Raw genomic sequence first — 21,056 nt, 5'->3', positions numbered from 1 at the left:
GAACGGCAAACTCAAACTGCATTATAGTCCCCAGATTCAACCTGAAAAAGGCAGGGGGCTATAGTTTTCCTGTTCAGGCTGTCCAATGCTGGAACGCCCTTCCGACACACTTACGGATGAATCAGACTTTCCTTACCTTCAGGACTAACCTAAAAAAATTGATATTGTCAAATGACTACTGACTGCCCATCCGACTGTTGCCTGCTGTAGGAATATTGTGTGATCTTGCCTGAACTGTCGTCATGTTTCTTGACTATGTCTGCATGTACTTTTTGTATCAGGACCGTTTGCTGCGGTTCTTATATGTAACCCAAGACTTGTACCTTCTTACAAATGCACCCAGATACCTTCGCGTCAGGCGCGCAATATAATTAAAATAAACAAACAAACAATAAATAAATAAAATGTATTTTCCTGTGGCTTAACTTTGCTGCATCATACACAAATAAAGTGGGGTGGGTTGGTATACCCCAATCCCCGTCTCTTTGGTTGCTTTTTGTGATGTTAGGGTCACCCAGTGCCTAAGCTGCCGAAAGGTGATCACAATCCTTCCTCTGATTTGTGGTGTTGCTGCAGTCATTTGCTTACTGTTGTAGGGCTGTCCATGGGCACACAGGCTGTCCTCATCAGTGCTGCAGGCACGCAGCAGGAGATTGGCTTGCCGTGTTCACACGGCAGAACACAGTTGCCAGGGGCATCTAGGCTTTCAATGTAGCGATGAGCACACGACTGGAGAGGTGCCTGGGGTCATGCAGGCACAGCATGTACATTTGTGGACACACGGATCAGCGTGCAGTACCGTGGTCACACAGCATCCCTCTACACACACTAAATGAGAAAGAAGATGAAGTGCCCATCACAGAGTCTGCTGTCGTACTACCCACGTGCCGGCAAGAGGCTCCCTTTATTAAGGGTACGTTATGACAGTGATACTGGGGAGCTCAAAGGGGACATCACAACACCTAAGAGTTAAACAGCTGTGCCTATCTATCACAATGTGCATGCTCCAGTCCCAGCCTCCGCGCACAAGCCCGTCACGCTGTGATGAGAAAATAGTTTAAAAAAGCCCACAGCACCAGGAATGAAGAGGAGCTGCCCCAACAGTGTGCCAGCACACCAGAGGACAGGCAACATGCACTGAGGCACAGCGACCCTAATGCGGGCCCAACGCATCCAAAGATGGCCTACGCTGCGATAAGAATCAAAAAGAAACCCCTCCTGGGCTCCATGGAAAACGAGAATGCTGCCCCAAGTAAGATGGCATTGGATTGGCCCAACAGTGAACTAACATGCTCCAATTAGCAGGGACGGCAGGTGGTGCCAGCTGTCCTCAAAGGCCGGACTCCGAGGCTGCCTGTCTGTGCCATCTGGCTTCAACCTACCTGCACTCCAAGAATCGGAGGACCAGACGATCGTCCGTAACCTCTGCAGTGGCCGTGACCAGAAAGGTAAGCAAATAATACATGTGGATGTGTCTGGCCGCATTGCACCTGCTACCTGCTGTAACGACATTGCCCCCCAACCCATACCACAGCAACTACCCATGGTGTCCCCGGACACCCGTTCCTTGCCAGCTGCACTAACCCACATCATCAACAGCCTCGTCAGCCCCAAAGCCAGCGCCCCTACCGATATGCTAGGCAACAGGTGCTTTCACGCACTGGTCATGCTTCAAATCATTGAGGATGCACACTCCAAGACCAACCCATCTCCAACCAGCCCCGTATTGGCTACGCAGCCCACTCCACACTGAACCAGCCTGGGGCCCTGCCGGTCGCCAACAACTATGCCAGCAATTCATTTGCTTCTCTAAAATACCTTTAAGGTTGTACGCAGCTCCCAAGGCCTTCCCTCTTCTTTTGCCTTACAGGGGTCCTATAGTACCAAGGGGGCATGTACCAGCTCAATCTCCAGTGGACAGCTTAAGATAACTTACTACTATGAACTATTTTTAGCCCCCTGCGGCATTGGCTTAAACTCCAGGTGCCCACAGTCTATGAGCCAGATGTGAAACTTTATTTTCACTTGCAAGAGTTTCCGGACACTTTCCTGTGTGACTCTCATATGAACCCCTGATGTATAATACAGTGGATTGTCACTCTAGGTGCCTTTTAACCTTGAGTAAGGCATACATTTCACATATTTGAAGAATTTTTCTGATTTTCCTTCCTTCTTTTTTCTCCCTGACCCTCATACTAAATTCCTGATTTTTTGGATCAATGGACAGGAGAGCAAACAAACCAAATGATACAAGTGTTTATTGATGCACTTTGTGATTAGGTGCCATGATTATTATTTTTTGAATCACCTTTACGAACTATTTCAACTGGATGCTATAGTACCTCGGACTACAAAATAGTAATGTTTTTCCCGCTGAGGATTTTGCTTGTTTTTTACCCATGTTATTTCTCACTTTAGCTCATTCAATTGTTTTCAAGTGGAGAGCCTTCTATGCATTCTCCTCTGCCTCCAACTGATTAATTGGTTATGTTTATTTCCACTACTTCTATATGAATCAGAGATTGTTTTTAATCACTCTCTGTGTCCGGCATTCATATTTACTTATTGTCACAGTTATTAATGCTTTGTTGATGTCTGTACACAAATTGTTATAATATGACCAACATTAAACTAATATAAATATTTTTTGAATTAATTTGGCCTTCTGCGTACTTCCTTCTTGGTACCTCAAATCTGTGACTAGATCATTTTTTGATTAGAATAGGGTGACCACAATTGGCTCCAACTTATTACCCTTGGTTAGCAGCCCCTTCTTTTTCTGTTGTGGTCGCCAACAACCCCTCGGACAAGGCACTTGAGCACTGACACACCTTTAAGGCCCTCACCAGCACTTGGCCTGCTGCCTCACCGCAGGCTGCCATGTCTAACTGCCTTACGCTGCCTGCACCCCCAAAACATTGCATTGCACCTCATCCACACCCAATCACCCACCTTCTCAAATACACTTCCTCAACACCTTCCACAGGAAAACAGCCATGGCAACCCTTGCCTTACCTAACTGCCATGCCAGAGTATCCACCAACCTAACCAGACACTACAGCACGACCCATTTGAAGTCCATCAGACTAGCTGCACAGTATCTCACTGCCTTGTCTTATCAAGACTCTCCTCCCCCGAGTCTAGCACGTAGGAACTGCAGGTTCAGCTCTAGAACCTGGAATCGGGCACCAGCCACATCTCGCCTCAAACGAATCAGCTCATAAAAAGCCATCTGGGCGAATGCTCCTATCGCGCTAAGTCCCGGAAACCCTACAGGAATCTCTCCCCTCCCTAACCATACGTCCCACGTAATACCACCCAGCCCAGACATAAGGTTCCGACCACCCTGCCCCTGGAAGATATACAGTCGCACCCTTGTAAGCTCCCCAACCCAACAGGGAAAGGTCCTCCAAGGTCTCACAAAGTTAACCCACAAACTCCTTCTAACCCTAGCACTAACACACCCTCGGCACCCAACAAGTCAAACTACAAGTGTCTAACAGGGGGCCTTGATCAATGATAGATCCATTCCAGCACATGCCTTAGACATAGACGACCTCATGAGCAGCCATAACCTAGATTTCCTGGCCGTCTCAGAAACCTGGCTGCACACTTCCGCTGGCACCTCCTTATCACTTGCCGTCCCTGCGGATATGTCATACAGAACCGACAGGCCATCCGCTAGAGGCGGTGGCGTGTTGTTAATTGCCAGAGAGTCCACCCCCATTAGACATAACAGTACCCATGGCGGGCAACTGACTTCCTCTCCGCCAAGGTGTCGTTGTCATACACTGACACCATGACCATCTTCGTTGTCTACAGACCCGCTGGCACTATTCTTACTTTCGAAGGGGACCTCACTCTTGCTGTGGGAACCAACATCAAGCCCACTTGTAGAATTATCCTTGTAGGGGACCTGAATATGGGTCCTAACGATCCTTCGGACATTGCACACATCAACAGTAGCCAACTCGCTCAGTGCCTGTGGTTTCCAACACTGTCCAGAATCCTACCCACATAAAAGGTCGCACATTTGACTTGGTAGCTGACTCCAACTGCCAGGTAACCAACCTTGCAATCACGCCCTACCCATGGTCCGACCATCACATAGTGTCCTTAATTATCTCGTCTCTAGAGACCAACACACATGCTCATCCATCGCTGCCCCCAGGCTTGACACGCAACTCACAAAATCTTACAAGGGACAGCATTGTGCCTCTACTTCAAGCTCACCAACCTCAACACCTGCTCTCCAGCAGCCCAGCCACACTAGCTGACCTTAACACAAGCACCCTCACTATTGCAGTCAATGCAGTAGCAACACTTGCACCTAGAAAAGGCCAAAAAAGCCAAACATGCCAACTCCTGATACACCCCAGAACTCATAGAACTTTGCAAAACCAAACGCCTGGCTGAATTAGTTGGAATAAAAATGCCTCAGCATCTCTAATATTGACATTTGCTACAGGAGCCAAACAATATAGGCAAACCATCATCTCAGCTAAAGCAGCTAACTACAGTCAGAGAATTGCCAACGCCAATTTCTGACACCAGTGAGATTTTCACAATCCTGAGGGAATTAGAATCCCCAGCCACTCCCCCTCCCACCATTTTCAGAGATGCGGCCGGTTGCGCCAAACTCCAAACAGCAATGTTAGAGAAGATAGAGACCTTACATGAAAACTTTCGACATACGTTAGCCATCATCAAGTCTACAGCCACCCCATTGCCCAGAACCAACATAGTGCCCACGCCAGAGATTAACCCTCCCCCTCTGTTCTACTACACCAACCTTACACATTCTGAAGTAGCATCAATCCTCAAAAGTCTGAAGCCCTCCAGATGCAAAGGCAACATCTGCGCTGCTCCAGTCATTTAGGACTGTGCAGATGAACTGATCCCTTTCATCACTAAATTACTCAACTCCTCATTCTCCTCAGACCTAGTGCCAGCCAACCTCGAAGACGCTTCGGTACTCCCCTTGTTCAAAAAGCCCTCTCTTGATCCAGCAGTCCCCAACAACTACCGGCCAATCACCACCATCCCTTTTCTCCTAAAAATGCTAAACAGAGCTGCATGTTTCCAGATCCAGCAATTTTCCACCACATACTGGGAGCATGACAATCTGGATTCCGGCCAGGCTATGGGATGGAAACTGCCCTACTTGATTTAAAAAAACAGATGGCTGAGATCAAGAGATCAGGGAAACTCAGCCCTCCGCTTGCTTTTTGGATCTCTCAGCTGCATTCAATCTGGTCGATCACCAGATCCTCTGCCAGCAGTTGACCACCACAGCATGCTTCTCGCCGCAAGTGACCGCCTGGGTGGTCTCATTCCTTGAGGACAGATCTATTAGAGTGTTTGCTGAGAGCCACAGAGCCCCACCTAATCCTATACCTTGCAGGGTCCCCCAAGACACAATTGTGTCCCCCACACTCTACAACATATTTACAAAACCCCTTTTCGATCTCCTTGACTCTATTGGCATATCCGACACTAACTACGCTGACGACACCAAAGTCCTGCTACCCCTATTCGGCAACTACCTTGAAGATACAGATACACTAAACAATGTCTAATCCATAATTCAAGCATGGATGGCCACTCACCACCTATGTCTCAATGACGACAATACAGAGCTCCTCCTGGTGGGGCTGCAGGCCACAATTAAGAATCTGGATGCCCAATATTCCTCCTTCCTCATTGTACACATCCAAATCCCTGTGTCACCCTCAGTAAAAACTCTTGGCGACTACCTTAACTATACACTCTCCCGCAAACGACAAGTGAATGCTACTGTCTCGTCTGCGGCAAGTGCTACCAAGCTGATTAACGCAGCCAGGTCCTTCCTCTCCCAGGCCAGCTGTCTCACTATTGCCCGGGCAATCCTAGGTTGGACTACTGCAATGCCCTGTTCTCAGGCACCTCTTGCAAGAACATTGCCAAGTTACAGGCGATACAAAATAATGCAGTTTGAGCTGCACTGAACATCCCACGACGTGAACATATCTCTTCCGCCAGGAAAAAAATCCACTGGCTCCCAATCAGAGAACGCATCATCTTTAAAGCTCCATCTATTACGCATAAATATCTATCCAACACTGTCCCACCCTATCTCACCCAGAAGATCACCAGGGATCAGTCGAGCATACCGCGTAGAGCAGCCTACAGCAACAAACTACTTCAACCTAAATTTAAACGAAGCGGGTGGTGGCAGATTCCCCACCTCTGCAGCAGAACAATGGAACTCTCCTCCCATCCCTAAGAGCGTAAAAATCTTACTGGGGAAGAGATCACTAAAAACCTTGCTTTTTGCTTAACTACACACAGTGGAATGCATAAACTTCACCTGAACACTTTAACACTGTACCCTACATTTTTTTGTATGTGTAACTGGTTGTTAACAGGTACCCAGTCAATTTATTGAAAACATTACAGGGTGGTACATTTCACTGCAGACTAACACCGAAAAACAATGAAAACATTAAATTAATATATAAAGGGTAGTGGGCTAAGGAGTTAAAATGGGTCGGAATGGGGCTTGGGGTGGCGTTCTAAGGGTGGAAAATCAGGGAGTTTGGGGGTGGACCCCAAATAAAAAATAAAAATATTTGGTATTTTTCTGTGTTTTGGCTGCGATGAAGTGTGCCACTCTGTAATATCTGTCAGTAAAATCACATAACAGTTGTAACCGCGCCTTGATGCCCAGGGGCTTTGTGCGCTTTATAAATGAAAAAAAATAAATAAAAATGTATGTGCTCGAGCCTGTGCGCTTGTTCACCCATAATAGAAGATCTGTGGAGTCTAGCTTTCTCGGCTACAAGGATAATGCAGAGAACCAGGGGGCATGTCATCGGAAGTTAGGAGTGGCTGAACCATGAGGATGGTCTCTTAGGCACTGAAGCTGGGGACAGAGAATATCTGAGACAGAGGAGGGCTGGTGAGGGCGGAAGGGAGGGGAGATGTTGCTGAGGAGACTGAGATTTCAAAGACTAAAACAGACATTTTAAGACAGATGCAGAGGAAAAAGGAAGGCACTCGGGAAAGGGGAAGAGTGAGAGCTCTCATTTTTAGGCATTTAATTGGTGTCTTGTAATGAGAGCCAGAGCGAGAAGAAACTGTGGTGATGCAGTGGGTGCAAGTTGTCCCCATTTAACAAAACACAAAGAGACTGCGTTCAGGACGTTAAAAGTCTACTCAGAGTCAACGACTCCCATGGTTCTAACACGTTCTTACTGCCATGAGGTCAGTGGGGATGGAGGACAGATTTAGGAACCCAAGCAATATGGGTACTCTGGCCAAATAACATTGGAAAGAACTGGTATTGTGTAAAATGTTGGATGGAGTACAATTTGGACAAGCGTATTTGTAGTATGTGTCCCAAAAGAACTGCCCTCAAGGGTGGACTGGCCTACAGAGAACTCTGTAGATTTCCCAGTAGGCCTCTGCAGCCTGGGCCTCTTTTGCGTGCTAACCTATTGTACTTCCAAATTGTCTCGTAGGGAAAGGGTTGGGCTTGCTAAAAATGTGTAATATGGGGTCACTTTGAAAATTATTTCTAGGGCCGCTTTTCGTTCCGAGTCCACCCTTGGCTCTCGTGGGCTGGAGCACGGCCTTCCAACTCTAGAACCAGGCTTGGGCAAGGCACTGCTCTCTAGAATGAAAATGGGCAGGTTACCTCTTGCGTCCGTTACTTTCGAGTGGCCAGTCAAGGGTTCGAACAGATGGCTAATGTGCTCCATGAGCAGGGTCGGACTGGGGCATTAAACTTTCTCGGGTACAATGAAAAATTGGCCCACCATAGCAAATGGTAACTCATTCCTTTTGTGACAGACTGTTTGAATAGTACCCAAGGGGGACGTTTTCGATAAAATGTTATGCAAATTTTGCATTTTAAAGAATATTTATTCAGCAACCGTGGTTAAAATTACTAGCCGCATGTGATGCAACTTATCAAACTGTCCCACATGGCCAAAAAAGTGGCCTACTTTGACCCAAAATAAAGGGCACAAGCTAGCATTTTGGGGGTAATTCATAGAGGCAGCACAAGCGAGCAGCGCTAAACAGCATTCTGGCGCACCGCGTATTCATGGAATTCCCAAGCCATTTTGAGCGCTGGCGCAGATAACATCCCGCAGCGCCAGTTACGCCCCCAAGAATGCCCCTTGGGCAAGGAAAAGGCATTGAAATCCACAATGCAGCGCAAAGGGCCGCGCTAAACCTGCACCATCTTACAGGGCCGGTACACTAATCGCGTGAAAATAGTACGCATAGCCCGCTCACGGCAGCCAAAAGTGTGAATATTTACTGGCGCACCCCTCGGAATACACGTACCCCGCTCGCGCCAGGTAAATTGCATACAAAAAGCACCCCCCTTTGGCGTGGGCTGCCTGTGGGGCATGCCCAGGGTGGATGGTCTGCCTGTTGGGCATGGGGAGGACGAGTGGGTTGCCTGTGGGGCATGCCCTGGGTGAATGGGGTGCCTGCGTGTATTACGTGGGGAGTGTCACACGCGATAGGCCTTGTGCGAGCGGGGTACATATATTTGGGGGTGCGCGGGGAGTTTCACATGCGATAGGGCCTGTGCGAGCGGGATACGAGTATTTGGGGGGTACGCAGGGAGTTTCACACGCGATTTGGCATTGTGGGCCCTCCCGGGTATGCGTTTCCCCCCTCCCCATGCCCTGCAGCCAGCCCACACCACAGGGGACTACCCTACAACCCTACAACCCTCACCATGCCCTGCAGGCAGCCCACATGGCACCATGCATTTGTGAGCACACTTGTGAGCCCCGACTCATGTCCCCCACCCACCATCAACTGGCACCTGCCAGCAGGCCCCACCTCATGTCTCCCTGCACCTCCACCCACCCAGCAGTGACAGGCACCTGCCAGCAGGCCCCGACTCATGTCCACCCACCCACCATTGACGGGCACCTGCCAGCAGGCCCCGACTCATGTCCCCCCCCCCCAAAACGTCATCACGATCCACACTCATGGCCCTTATGGCCACCCAAATGCCACCCCACGCCACCCCAGTCCAAACACCCAACCAAGTATTGCAGCCACTCCACATTAAAATCCCCATGTCACGATAGATCCCAAATGACAAGAATGCACATCAATACATATCCGTCACACACACACACACACACACACACACACACACACACACACACACACACACACAGGGCAAGTGAATGAGAAAAACCACATCGTGACATGCACGAAACCAATGAGAAAATACCACACAAATGAAGTATGAAATCAAAATGTATTAACTACAAAATCAACGGAATGAAAGAAAATCACACAAAAAAAAATAATAAACGAAAGGCTGGATGTCCAAAATGAATGAAAAATATATGGATGCTGAATCCAAATAAATCCAAATGAAAATGGCTCCAAAGGGTTCATCCATCAAACCAAATCCAAAGGTAAAAAAAATAGAAAACCATTGCTCCATGGGAAAAACAATATCAATGAAGTCAAATCCAGTCTTGAACTATATATTCAGAGTCCATGAGCCCAACAATCCAAAGGAAACCTACAAAAAACCCTACCTAATAAATAACTATATACAAAAAGGTGGGGCATAGTCCATGCGCCCCAAATGAAAGAAAAATAGAAAGGAAACCTAACACTAATGAACTATATACAATGGCGGTGGGCAAGTCCTACGGCTAACTTGTTGATTTCCCAGGCCAGGGCATCATCGAACTCATGTTCAAAGTCCTGGAGGCGGGCCTGTTCCCTGGCCCATAGGTCTCGTAGGGATAATGCCATGTCCACCTCCAACTCCCTGCGAATTTCCTCGAGGCACTCAGCCCGCCTCAGCGCCCTGCGCATGGAGTTCTCCGCCCTGACCATAGTGAGCCGTGCCTCTTCCGCCCGCCGCCGCTCTGCATCTATTTGCTTACCCAACTGCTGCCACACGGAAGACAGTCCCAATCCAGGGTCCTCCTGATCTCCGGCCGATGCCTGCCCCTCTGATGTTGACGGCCCCGAGCCATCATCGCTCCCACCTTGAGCCTGCTGCTGCCGTGCATGTGCCCTGCCTGTTGATGCCTGCACGTCGACCTCCTGCTAGGGTCCAGTTGTTGGGGTGGCCACCCCTGCTGGACCTCCGACTCCCGACTGTGGCAGGGATGTGTTCTCCACCAGCCTGGCCGCTGGGTCAGAGGCAGCTCCACAGGGTGCCCGGGTGATACTTGGGCCGGAAGATGGCATGGAGGACGACTGGCGCATAGAGGGGGGGGTTCAGTTGAGGAGGGGGGGGTCGGATTAAGGCTCAGCACACGGAGGAACCCAGCACCGGCGATCCCTCCTAGCCAGACGACGTGGTCAACGAGGCATCTGAGGTAACGTGGAGCGTCCTCACAAGAACCCTGCAACTAATCCCGGATGCCAAGTTGACGCAACGCAACCCCAGCAAGGACAGGCTCAACACGGTCCCGGATTGCCACATCCGCAGGGAAGAGGAAGGCCAGTTGTTAGAGGATCCCCTCCCTGAAACCTGGCCTGGACGAAGGCATCCCTGCTGGTATGGGATGATGCAGTCACAAGATCGGGGACAGGATTACACACAGGCACCTCTGCGGCCGCCTGTGCTGCCTCCTGTCCCTGCCCCTGGACTGCACCACTAGCACCAGTGGAATGCTGCTGAGGAGTCCACTTCCGATCTCCGCCTCTTGGACCTACCCTCTGCAGCTGCGGATGCGGCACCAGACCCCTCAGTCCCCGACGAGATGACAACCTGGGAGGGGAGCTGGGCCTTGCGTCTCTGGCTGGCGGTGGGATCCCTGCCGCTGTGCTCCACAGCACCGTCTCCGCTCTCTTCATCAGTTGACGCTGCAGACAAGGAGAGACAGAACACAGCCATCAGGGCACTGTACAATGGTTTGATACACACATGACAGTTGCACATGAGTGGCAGTGTCAAACTTCACACATGCCATCACAATCCCCAACACACCTATCATTTTAACCCAGACACATGCGCAAATTAACAGGAATGTTGCAGCAGGCAGCACCATCCATACACATACAACAGCATGAGCATCCGAAGGTTAGCCTGACGTCACATGCAACACGGGGAGTGCCAAACACATGCACACACGCCACCAGACATACATGCATCTGTACATCTCCACCACCTGTCACAGTTAAATCATCGGCATCCATGTCACATCTGCCAATCAGCCTCCTACATGTCGGTGTCATGTGCATCCATGGTGTATCACAGTGGCACACATGTTAAATTCACACACATGCACATTGTGCACATACATGAAGGTGGAACCAGCATCCAAGTGTCACACCACAACCATGCCACACTACATACACAATTATATACAAGCGTGCACCGACACATGCATTTGGGCACCATGCATTTGAACACATACAGCATTGATGTGCCTCACACATGAGCCTGCCGCATGCAAGTCCAGTCATGTCCCTATACATACACATCCTTACATGGCCCTTCCAAGACATATGTGCAACCTGCACACTCCTGCCACACACCAACATGCACAGCGTCCAATCAGTACGCAAGGACACTTACTGCTCGACTCCGGACGGGTCTGCCTCTGAAGGATCTGGAGGTGGAGCGCTGGGTGTATGCGTTCCAGGACCCTCATCTGGAGGTTGGTAAGGCGGACCCGGCACGCCTCTGCATGCTTTGCCTTCAACAGGCGCCAGGCCTTGCTGAGGGTCCTGGACCTGAAGTCCTCCCAGCGCTTCCAGACGTGTTGCATGTCGCGGGCTACCACCCCCTCCACATGGATGGCAGCCATGATGTCCTTCCAGATCCTCTTCCGTCCTTCATTGTCAGCGCGTGAACTTCCAAAAAAGGGAATCATAATGCCCCAGGACTTGCTCCACCAGGATGCTCCACCAGGATGCCAACTTCATTGGCACTGAAGCTGGCAGCCCTCTGCCGGGGGGTTGCCACTGATGCCAGATGGTGGTGTGTCGGACATGGCAACCCCTGAGGCAGGTGTGGGTGGGCAACACGGACCTGGGGCTGGGGAGCGATGGAATGCCAGTCGGGAGTCGTCACAACAACTGGACCCCTGCAGAAGGCTGACATGCAGGCACCAAACAGCAGGGCACGTGGCCAGCAGGCAGGCAGCAGCAGATGGAAGGTGGGAGCATGCTCGGGGCTCTGGGGGCAGGAAAATGGCCTTCTGGGCAGGAGCGTGGTCTTCCGCGTGTTGTCGCTTGGCCAGCTTGATACAGAGTGATTTGGCACGTGAAAAAACTGCACGTCAGTGTGCAATTCGAGGAAAGGCCCATAGCACGTAAGCGCATCTGTGACGTAACGCGATTACTTCACAACGGTTCCAGTTTGTACTCCTTGTATACTCAGACAGCGTTCAATTCTTCTTTTGGCAGGGGTGTTGCCAAGGCGCACATCTTTTTCATGTTCTTTTTCGAGGCAGACGGTGAGTCGCGCACATATTTTTCAACTGTGGTTGGCCCCGTGTGTCGCGTACCCATTCAGAGGTCATTGTAGCCAGCGTATACCACGCGTACGCTTCTTTTGGTGTTTCTGGGTACCACAGCATAGTGCAGGTTCTTTATTCCACACACGTGGGCTACCAGGGGTCACGTGCACGTTAAATTTTGTTTTGGGGGGGGGGGCCTGAGCGTTGCGTGACCCATCATCTTCCCACAGGGGTCACAGACAGACTTTCTAGAGAACTAGGGTACGTATTCCATCTAGTACCCTGCCCCTTTCACCCCAATTGCCCAGGACAATTGATTGTTTACTGCACCTCCCATTCGCACAAGAAAATCAGTGCCATGGTTGGGAGGCGACCAAGCGGTAAGGGAGGCAAAGGTGGCCGACCTCCAAGAGGTGGGCACGGTAGGGGACGTAGGCAGGATGTGCGGGGTGGCCCAAGAGGTCAGTGTGTGGAGGACCAATCAGGGACACCTATGTCCCCACACCCCCAATGGGTCGGGGAGATGCAGCTAACACCAGCCCAGCTCAGGCCTTGTTAACCCCGCCCATATTGTCAACCAAACCGGCACAGGATGACTCCCAGGCTGACTTCCGTGTCACCAAGTCAAAGCCACGTGTGGCGGTGAAAGTTGCTATCACCAGGCCCCGTGGATCAGGGGCAGCAATGTCATCACCTGCCCCAAGTAGCCAGGGTAAGGAGGCTGAAGGGGCAGCTGCAGCTCAATCCACCCCAGCTCTGAGTCTCCCAGCCGGGACAGTGTTGGTCCAAGTCCATCACACAGAGGTTGGTCCTGCCAACATCACCAAGCAGCCAATACCTGCAGTCAGACCTTTGGTCATCGTGCCTTTGGCTATTTCCAGTGCCCGGTCCACCTCCACTTCAGCCCCTACCAACCAGAGTCCGCACCACCTCCCAATAGGAAGAAGGGTGCTCTTGCAGTACAGGCTGGGACCCCAGACAAGGCTCCCCCCTCCAGCACGTTAAGGAAGCATAGTTTCAATGATGTGTGACTAGATGCACTTGTGGGCTACGTGTCGGCCCATGGCCGTGAAATTCTGGTGACTGCAGGGTGCAAGACTACGACTGCTCAACGTAGGGCCCACTGGCAGTGCATCGCGGACCAGATTAGTGTCCTTGGATTTGTCAGGTGCATGGCTGATTGCTCTAAGCGGTGGAATGACCTGAAACGCAGAGCAAAGAACAAGCTGGCTTCCAATCATGCCTCTACTCTGGTGACTGGCTGTGGGTCTCCACCAGAGGAGGAAGTACTCACAGAACATGAGTCTATCACTGGAGGCTTCATCACAGAGGATCAGATCCAAGGCGTGGGAGAACTACCAGATCTTGCAGCAATGTCCGGTGAGTGGCCATGCAAGTGTGTGCAAGCCATGTATATGTTGCTTGGGTGATGTGTTCTGATTGAGTGCCAGGTGAGGCTGTGTAGTCATGACTGCTATGAGTCACCCATGTGGTGCCTCCAAACCATACCCCTGGGTTTTCAAGTATCCCTTCTGACCGCAGTTGACAATTTGCACCCGATTACTGCCCTTGCCCTTCAACTGCCATCTTGCCACAACATTGTATACTGTTTTCCTGATCATTCTGCCCGATTGATTAAATCCTTTGCATGTTTACCACACATTCTTGTGCCCTTCTGCCCCAAATGTAACATACTTCAGACATAGATTACACCCCACAATGGCCCACGTATGTTTCCTTATTATGGGAATGATTTCATCAATCAGGCTGATTGAGTAATGTGCACCTACACATGGCCTGCACACAATCACTTCGGGGCCCTCTTTGAATGTTCAACATGACAATTGTCTGTCATGTCGAAGTGACCAACCATTGATGTATCCATGTGCCTGCCATCACTGCATTAGTGAACACTGGCTTTGTTGCAGCGTGTGACACGTGTGTTTTGTCACACTATTTTGCATGTTCTATTTCATGATGTCCATCTCACATGGATGGGTTACAGTACAGATTTGCTACCATCTGGGTGTCCTTGTCAAATCTGCCATGGCTATGCTACGTGCCATCTGGGTGCTGGCATGTGTCATGTATGTGGATTGTCCATGCCACTCACAGGCTAATGTGTGATGCCGGTGCTATCCAGCATGCAACACATGTGTTGCTTTTCCATCTTGGAGTCCTCAGTGTCTGCTTTTTGCCTCCCCTTCAAACTCATTGCCAGTGCATGCATGCCAGAGTTCTTGTCATGTGTGACATGTGTCATTTATGTACTCAATGTCTACCTCGTCATGCCTATGTGTGTGGGCTATGGTGCTCATGCCTGTTTTCATTAGTTTTCTTTTATGTTTTTGCAGGTGTTGAGGCACTAGATGCTGTTGAGGGGGAGGAGATGGCGCAGAGGCAGGCGTACTCACAGCCACAACCAGGCACCAGTGGAGGACGTGGGGTGGTGGTGGGTAAAAACCCATTACTCCTACAGACCATACTGTCCACGGGTGTCTCTGGGTACACCTCTGGAGACCTCTATGAATCAGGTGCTGAAACTGACATTGAGACATATGTCACGTCGCAGGTGAGTGTTTCTGGCAGGGATGCTCTGTCCAACCCACCTACACTGGGGGTAGACGCCTCTATGGGGCATTCAGTGTTGGAAAGTCCGCCTGTGGCGGTTACGGATGCAGGGTCACACTCCACAATATTTGCTCCTGTTCCTGGGCCAGCAGATCAAAGGAGGAATGCAGTCCTGCAGCCTCAGGCAGTGCCAGCACAGCAAGGTGCACATCACCTTGCCCGAAACAGGTGTGGTGCCCGCCAACGCGGTGGCCGTGCACCACCAGGCAATACTTTGTGGGAGAACTCCATGTACACTATAGCAGCACAACAGGGGGCATTGTGTGAGATGATGGCTCAGGCCGTGGATAGGGTGGCCACTTCCATTCTTCCAGCAGCAGGCAACAGAGTCCATTTTCCACTCACACAGGGAGTACATGTTGGCGTCCAACAGGGACCGATGGGCTGGACTGGAGACTCTGCGCACAGCCATATCTGCAGAGTCACATGCCCACAGCGATGCCCTGAGGTTAGAACACACGTCCCTCAGAGATACTCTGGGTGCACTTGTGGTGTCCCGGAGTACAAGGTCAGAACAGCAGCTGAAGCAGCTAACACGCACACTCTCAGCTGAACTCCAGGCAACCCGTGAGGAGATCTGGGCATCACGCGAGTCCTTGCAGGCAGAAATGCAAGCTACCTGTGAGGTGCTGCATGGCGATCTCCGTACCATCACTCTGCAGAACCAAACCTTTCAGACCTGCATGCTTGCTGCCATGGAGGAGCATGCCAGGGCTTTGCGTGGTCTGCCTCCCATATCATGGCCACCTTCTGATGTACCACCAGAGGGTGATGACAGCAACGGCAGTTCTCCCACTGTAGGGTAGCCGTTCAGGCCATGAGCCCATGGAGGTTTTTTTTTTTCTCAACATCCACGCATGTGGGTGTTGGGGTGCACCCTGTACCTCGTCCTTCCTGGGTGCCCCCCCCCTCTCCCGGTCGACACATGGCCATTTTTCTGATTTTTTCACATTTCATTCCGATTTGCTAAGTGAAATTAGTATTTAATTCATTTGTTATCTTTATTTCTTCTTCTTTTTTCTATTTATTATTTTCATTTTATTTTAATTCTTTATTTATTTTGATCTTCATACATTTATTTTTATTTGGTTATGCTTCTAATTTTTACTTTATTATTTAATTTATTTCTTTTACTTTACATTTACTTTTTCTTTTTCTTTATTTGCATTTACTTTTTTGTTCATAACCATTTTCTTTCAGATTGTGAATTAATGTTACAGTGTGTTGCTTTGTGTGGCTCCCGTAGGCATCCACTGTGTATTCCAGCTGGGCACATGCAGGCTTGTCCTGTCTTTGGATTAAAAACTTGGGTTCCTGACACACACCCCTTCTGCTTCCCCTTTCCATGGGCTCTCAAAGGGTGTGACCAAGTGACAGTAACTTACACAGAGGCATTGGGCTCCCATAAGTTGTGTGGGCAGTCTGTAGTCCAAACTGTGTATACATCCCTAGTGGCAATTGTTATTCATTTCTCCACTGCATGGTGGATATGTATATGGTTTTAAATACAGGACCTTTTGCATATATACATGTAGCTTCTTCATGTCTTAACGAGCCCGTCTCCTTTGCAGATGCAGTTCATGTTGTACGCAGTACACTGCCACATTTGCCTACCAGCAACACTCTGCAGTTGGAAGGGGTCGATGTGCTGCCTTAGTCAGGTTGTGACACTTGCACTACTTTAATTTTTTACTGTCATATGTTGCCACTGTTGGATCCTGTACTGATGTTTTGTCTTGCTAGTAAGTATTTGTTAATGTGTGCTGTTTTTTTTCCATTGGTGAGAGAATGGTCTGTGGCCTGTTTCCATTTGGGACGGTGCACTTTGTGTCACTTGTGTCATGTGATGTGCATTCATTTGGTTGCTTTCACATCGCATGCCATGGTGTATTGGGTAGCTGAATTGGGGTTAGGGAGGGGTTGGGTGACATGCCACTATTTGTTTGTAGTGTTTTGGAAGGGGGTAGTCCTTCATGCTGCATGAATGTGTGCCTTTTACCGACACAGCATTGGGTGTGTTTAAGTAGCTAGGGATGCACACAAGGTAGCACTTCCAGGTAAAAATTCTCAGGGTGGTATGGTTGTGACAGTTGACTGTCCCTTTTGTCATCATCATAAATTGTCCGCTGGTGTGTGCCAGGCCTGTGTGCACCCCGCAGGGGTGGGATTTTAGGTGAAGAAATTTGCCACAAGCTGGGTACGGGCTGCCTCACCACGTGCCCTTTCACCTCCATTGCGCAGTGGGCATGCATGTGGTTGGGAATGTGGGGGCACCACCATGTCCACCGGCACGCCCCGCTGGGTTGCAACGTTGTGCAGGACACATGCTGCCACTAAGATCCTGCACACTACTGGGGTCGCATATAGCAGCTGCCCACCAGAGCGGTCAAGGGAGCGAAAGCATGCCTTCAGCACTCCGAATGTGCGCTCCACTATGCCCCGGTTGCAATATGGGCCGAGTTGTATCTTACCTCGGGTGGTGTGGTGGGGTTCTGTATTGGCGTCATCATGTAGGTGCTCAGAGGGTAGGCACTGTCCCCTGGGGAGGTGATAATGGTCGTCATTAGTTGGGTTTTCCCATTTCTCAGTGTCTGACATGCATGCATGTGCAGAGGCATTTATACTCACCAATTAGCCATGTGTCGCCATGCCGCCCAGCTTCCAGGTCCTGGTTTACGGGTGACATTCGGAATATGATACTATCATGGCTGGACACTGGATAGTTGGCATATACTGAGGTGATGATTCCCTTGGCATCACATACAACCTGCACGCTGATGGAATGCCAGTGCTTGTGGTTTTCGATAGATGTGCTCAGTGGCCCTGGGAGGACGTAGAGACACATGGGTGCAATCAATGGCACCTAGCATTTTGGGGAAGTGTGCCACCCCGTAAAAGTCCTGGACGCCAGCCTGCCTTTCTCAGGTGTTCTGGGAATGTATATGTGCCTGCAGACTGAGGGGCGTGCAGTCATGATTGCCAACACCTGGTGTAGGCAGCGTGACTGCGTGGCCTGTGAGACACCCCCAACTATGGCACTTGTCCGCTGAAATGACCCAGTAGCCAAGAAGTGCAGTACATTGAGCACCTTTCCCGAGGGGCTCAGTGCTTGGGAGCACAGGGCGAGTGATGTGAGGTCATCATCCCACTCCCTGACCAGTTCTAGGATTATTAGTGGTGAAAACCTGTACCTCCCATACACCTAGTCATCAGGCATCCCAAAAAGGCTGGTCCTGGGTAAAAAAAAAATGTGGGGCCTGGCTATCCTCCTCCTGCGGTGTCCCACGACCACTGCTGCGAGGAACGGTATATTCATCGTAGCGTATGAGCTTGTTGTTTGCGCGCACTTTTATGCTGCGCGGGGCCGCTTACGCCTGCTTCCTGCTGGCGTACGTGTTTCCGGATTAGCGTGTCTTTTTTGGCGCACGGGTTTCCCCTGTTCGATTCCATGAATACGTGTTAGCGCGCGTGTGGGCGTTGTGAGCATTTACCTCCAGTACTTCCCCCGTAACGGCCACATTTTCACGTGTTTTTCCCCATTCCGCGTGTTACGCCCACTTTTCTTGTGTGCGCGCTACACAATGTGCACTTTCCCTGTGCCACCCATGGATATGGCACACATCCTAAGTTTTACACGCGCAGCGCATTACATGAATTGAGGAACGGCTGCGTGCGCGGCTTTAGCATGCGTGCGCTGCGATTTTCACGCTTGCGCTCCCCTTTTCGGCGTACATTTATTCCATGAATTAGCCTGCAAGTGTTTTTGGTTTGGGCATTGCCCTATTGGCCAATCCGAGCCTGTGCATGTGACCAGAGAGACTCACATATGTCATGCCGTTATGGCCCCTATATGAGTCACCTGGAAGGCAATGGCACTTTCCAGTGCTAAAAGCATGTTGCACCCTCAATTGTGAAGAAGCTATGGTAATATTGCATGATTTAAGTGACGCTTTGACAAGCTAAAATGTGGTTTCCCTTGAAAAGGCTGTGTGGCAGATTAGGGCCAACCAAATGAATTTTGTGTAATGTTTGTTATTTGTATGCTTTTTAATGTAAAGTAATTATTTATATGGTTGTTGATGAATGTTCTCAAATTAATGTGGTGATCTATTGTTTCATGAAATATCAATATTTCTAAATAAACATGACATGATGTAAGCTGGGACTGGGGTGACAGGCAGGTACAGCTGGAGTCAGACCAGCATATTAAAGATTTCTCAGAATATATCTGGGGAGTGCCGTGGGTGGAGGCCCGATTCACCCACCCACAGGAATGCCAATTATGCCCGGCATGCATCTTGCCCTCTCTGTGACCGCAGCAAATGCCATTGAACTTCACTTGCTGTGGCATCAGTACCCAGACTCTAAATACAGGCCTGAGCAGAATTTGGGAGGTACTGTCGTGTCCTATGTCTCTCTTGTTCAGTGTTAGGTGGTACAGGGCCTGATTCACAGTGTTTTCCAATGGCGTTGAGCCAATACACACGCTTCTGTGAATCAGGCCCACAGTCTTACAGTACCATGCAGTGCTGCTAAACTTGCATGCTGTTATTTCCGGTACTTCAAAACTACAGAGAACTTCCACAGGCAACCTTTTGACAAATGAGGTGGTAGAGAAAGGGATCAGATCGAAAGCTAGCAAATAAACATGTGTTTCAATAGCATCTCGGAAAGACCATATCTGAAAGGAACTTTCTTCTGGTTAACACTTTATATTTTACAAGCAGGGATGGGCCCCTCTAAAGTATTGGTATGCATGGCAGAGGCGCGTCAAAACCAAATACTACAGACATTCTTTTTGAAAAAAACACTGTCTAAAATATGGCTGCGTATGATATGGAACCCACTAGAGAGGGAAGGATTGAGATGTGGATTGAAACTGATGAGCAAAGAGAAAGCAGTCAAAATGACGACAAAAACAGGAGAGATAGGTAACACAAAAATACATTATAGAGAGTGAGAACTAAAAAGAAGCTGATGGAGAAAACCGACTTTGTGGAGAAATTCACTGATAAAAAAATGATTATTAACTTGCCAGATTGAAAGAACGAGGTAAGCATAGAGACAGAAAGTGAGAAAAGGAGACAGGCAGAAAAAAGATGGGAAAGACACACATGAAACTATGACCATCGTTAAATGGAGATAGTGACAGCACCACAAAACATCACATGCCATAGTGTGCTTTTACAAGTGGCTATCGGTGCTTAATTTGTGGGGGGTGGGGGGCTTGGCCCTGCTACTTATTTTTGAGCCCCAGGCGCTTATTGTCTCAGACTCAGTTTAATGGTGATTGTGCATCAATCAACCACCATGAGGAGGGGCGAACTGTAGTGCAACCCCAAATGTGTCGACACGGTGGAGAGCAGCTATGGGCGTTGGCAGCAGTGGTGAGGAACTGCTCAAATGCAGTGTCACAGGAGTGCTTGAAAATATTTGCGCACTGGCACTTGCTTTAAAAAAATAAGTACTGGTGGCTATACATCCCCTGCTTACTCATAAATCAATCATTAACTTATATAGATATGAAAGCTACAAGTGCGGTATTGTACACTATGTGTCAAAAGTTTGCGCAGGTGGATCCTGGCATACCGCATCCAGGAGTGCAGAAACTCAAGGTTGGGCATTCGAAACAATGGGAGATCCCGCAGCTTGTGAACAGGCCACTATGAAGCACATTCATGAGTCAAGTTGTGCGTTATGCGTCTTCCCACTAATTATGGAAAGTTAATAGACCAGCTGCATTACGAAAGCGTGTATCTGGAAGGAAACAGGACATTTGCCCGGATCTTGGCACAACAACTACAAAGAATAGTAATGCACTTAGGTTAGGGTAGAAACAGTAATCCTATCTTTGGAGCAGGAGTCCCTTCACCCATGACAGTGGGCATTCTAAACATCAGCTAACATGGTAAATACACAGGCCAATGACACATTAAACACTGGGCTAAGCATGCATTGGAGTCACAGTGAGTT

General features: G+C 49.5%; 1 protein-coding gene across 4 annotated transcripts in view; it reads right to left on the bottom strand.

The window, feature by feature from the left end:
- ANXA6 (annexin A6) overlaps positions 1-21,056 on the bottom strand; it is a 275,493-nt gene that overhangs the window by 133,003 nt on the left and 121,434 nt on the right. The window lies entirely within an intron of this gene.

Source organism: Ambystoma mexicanum, chromosome 3q (genome assembly GCF_040938575.1).
Source record: "Ambystoma mexicanum isolate Mex_15411 chromosome 3q, UKY_AmexF1_1, whole genome shotgun sequence".
NCBI classification, from domain to species: domain Eukaryota; kingdom Metazoa; phylum Chordata; class Amphibia; order Caudata; family Ambystomatidae; genus Ambystoma; species Ambystoma mexicanum.
The sequence above is the reverse complement of the archived record's forward strand: the minus strand, read 5'-3'. Positions and strand labels throughout refer to the sequence as shown.